The following is a 3,570-nucleotide window of genomic DNA, read 5'->3' as shown; positions in this document are numbered from 1 at the left end:
TCATTATTTAAGAAATACATTTAAAAATTATATTTCATATGGCTATAGCTGTTTTAGATAGTAATTCCTCTGAAGGACCTAGGCAAAGTAAACTGAAAAGCTTCTCGAAAGGAGTCATCGTTCTAAACGCCATTAAGAACATTCATGATTCATGGGAAGGGGTCCAAATATCAACATTAACAGGAATTTGGAAGAAGTTGATTCCAGCCCTTGTGGATGACTGTGAGGGGTTCAAGACTTCAGTAGGGAAAGTAGCTGCAGATGTGGTGTTAACAGCAAGAGACCTAGAATGAGAAGTGGAGCCCAAAGATGGGACTGAACGGCCGCAATCTCATGACAAAACTTTAATGGACGAGGAGTTGCTTCTTATAGATGAGTAAAAACGTGGTTTCTTTTTTTTTTTTTTAAGATTTTATTTTTATTTATTCGACAGAGACAGAGACAGCCAGCAAGAGAGGGAACACAAGCAGGGGGAGTGGGAGAGGAAGAAGCAGGCTCCTAGCGGAGGAGCCTGATGTGGGGCTCGATCCCATAACGCCGGGATCACGCCCTGAGCTGAAGGCAGACGCTTAACCGCTGTGACACCCAGGCGCCCCAAAACGTGGTTTCTTGAGATGGAATCTACTCCTGGTGAAGAAGCTGTGAAGATTGTCAAAATGACAACGAAGGATTTAGAATAGTACGTAACCTGAGTTGATAAAGCAGCAGCAGAGTTTGAGAAGATTGACTCCAATTTTGAAAGAAGTTCTACTGAGGGTAACCTACTAGGGGGAGACGCCACCGAGGACCCAAGCATCTTGAGACTGCAGGGGGAAGGGTTGGCACAAACATGGCTTCTCTGAGTCAAGAAGTATGGGCCTGGAATGGTTAAAAAATGAGGACATGCTAAAACAGGGTTACGAATATTGCAGTATATTTTAACTGATAACTTTTAGTAAGATCAGACTTTTAACAGGAACAGTACACAGTGATATAGTTTATCTGAAATTATTAAATTCATAGCACACTCGAGGTGGTGTGGTCTCATGATGGAACCAGTTTCACAGATGTGAGGGCCTTCCTTCTAGTCTGTCACTGTGTCTCTGTGACCGAATGTATAGCTTCATGCAGCCCTAACACTAAAGGTCTACGTTTGAGGCCCTCGGTACATGTAAATAAAGATAATGACATGCATATGTGGTGCTTGCTGGGTGCTGCTCTAAGCTTTCCAAAGATTCTTGTGTACAGCCATGACCTCTTGAATCTTACCAATTCCAACGAACATGATACGTTCAAATCTCAGTTCCGCCACTGCTGTGGGTTGACTTGTACCCTCCCAAAAGTTGTTGAAGTTCTAACTTCCAGGACCTGTGAATGTGGCCTTCTTTGGAAATAGGGTTATTGAAGATGATCTAGTTAAGATAAGGTCATTAAGGTGGGCCCCCATCCATCTGACTGGTGATCTTGTAACAAGGGGAAATTTGGACCCAGAGACAGAGACCCAGGGAGATCACCACGTGAAGACTGGTTATGTTGCCAGCATCAAGCAACACCAAAGATTGTCTGCAAACCTCCAGAAGCTAGGAGAGATGCAAGGAACGGATTCTCCCTCACAGCCCTCAGAAGGACCCCATTCGGCGGACACCTTGATTTTGGCCCTCTAGCCTCCAGAGTCCGAGACAAAAAACGTCCGTTCTTTAAACCGCCCAGTTTGTCCACGTTGTTACAGCAGCTCTAGCAATCTAAGGTACCTAATGATATCCTAGCTAAGGAATTCTGTCTCCTGTTTTGTTATCTGCAGAACTGGAACCATAATAATGGTTCTCTAGGCCACGCTCTATTCTAAACCCTTTGCGTAGATTATCTCATTTGGTCATCACAGCATCTCTCCGAAATTCGTACTGCTACTATATCCCCTTGAGAAATAAGAAAGGGAACAGAAAATTAAGTAATTTGCTCAAGGTCATAGAGTAACTGAATACGGAGGATAAAATAGAACCTTCACGAGACAGTTGGGAACTCTGCATGAGACTGCGGGTGTCTAGCGAAAGCGCTTTGTAAACTAGTGAAGCATTCCACCCGTGTTAGTTAGAATCTCTGGGGATTCAATCCCCCCCCCCCTTTTTTTTTTTTTGGTGACTTCTGACTCTTCTCTTCCTACCCGTACTTCCTTCCCTTGGCGACAGTGGTCGCTGCGGTGCGCGGGCGCTGACAGGTCCCTCTAGCCCGCTGCGCTGGCTGCTCGCTGGTGTCTATAAATACCAGCTCCGGGCTCAGCGAGGCATCAGTCGGCCGCCGCCGGGGCTGGGGCCGGGGCTGCAGCTGTCACTGGAGCTGGACGCGGCGGAGCTGAAGCTGGGCCGGGGCGGAGCGCCGCGCCGCGCCGGGGCCGCAAGGAGGGGTGTGTTGCTGCCGGCCCACCGCGAGCCGCCCCCAGCCCGCGCCCGGGGCGCCCTCCCGCCAGGCCGCCTGCCTCCGCCTTCCGCCTCCCTCCATTTCCCCGGAATTTCAGCCCGGCGCGCCTGCACCCCGGCCCTTCTCTGGGTGGGGAAGCTCCCGGCCGCTTTCCGGCTTCACTCCTTCCTCGCAGGCTGGGCTCCCAGCCCCCTCTCTTCTTTTCCTGGACTGGCTCCCACCCCCCGACCCCTCCTTTGGTCCCCTTCCTTTAGCTCAGGCTCCCTAACCCCTTCCCTTAGCTGAGTCCCAGCTCCTCAGTCACATTCCTCAACCAAGGGTCTCAGCCTTCCCTCTTCCTTTCCCTCGCCTGGGGTCCAACCTATCCTGTCCCTTCCTCTGTCCCTAGGGTCCAGTCTCCTTCTCCCACTCCCTTTCCCGGGTCTGGAGTTCCAGACCTTTTGGTCTCCTGTGGTCCTTTCTGGGTCCTTGTCCCTTTTCCCCAGTTTGGAGTTCTCCATTGCAAACCCAGCCTCCCTCCACCCCCAGAGATCAGCTTCCACACAAATACCTCTCTAAAACATGAACTTTTCCTAGGGACTGCCCCAGTCTGTCTTCCACCTGCTGACCCCTTGCTACCTATGCCCCAGGTCTTACTCTCACTTTGCTAACAGTCAAGGCCTGCTGAACCAAGGGATCAGCATGAGACTTCTGTGGTCTGGCATCTGTGGCCGCGCTCCCCCGAGAATCTTCCCTTCGTTGCTGGTGGTGGTAGCCTTGGCGGGGCTGCTACCTGTTCTCAGGAGCCATGGCCTCCAGCCCAGCCCTACTGCCAGCACCATCCGAGGCTCAGAGCCACCACGGGAACGCTCGATTGGGGATGTCACCACCGCCCCACCCGAGCTCGCCCCGGAAAGCCGCCCTGTTAACCATTCCGTCACTGAACACAGCATGAAGACTCGAAAGGCCTTTCCAGTCCTGGGCATCGACTACACACATGTGCGCACACCCTTTGAGATCTCACTCTGGATCCTGCTGGCCTGCCTCATGAAGATAGGTAAGTCCAGTTGGCTCGGACACTTCTGTGGCCACCAAACTGGCGAGCTTCTTGCCCGGTCCTTACCACTTGAGACTGCCCAGGAATAAAGGTCCGGACCACTACAGAAAAGTAGGCAGGCTCCGTCCTGCCATCTTGGT

This window comes from Ursus maritimus, unplaced genomic scaffold (genome assembly GCF_017311325.1).
Source record: "Ursus maritimus isolate PB19 unplaced genomic scaffold, ASM1731132v1 scaffold_32, whole genome shotgun sequence".
NCBI classification, from domain to species: Eukaryota; Metazoa; Chordata; class Mammalia; order Carnivora; family Ursidae; genus Ursus; species Ursus maritimus.
This window is presented reverse-complemented; position numbering follows the sequence as displayed.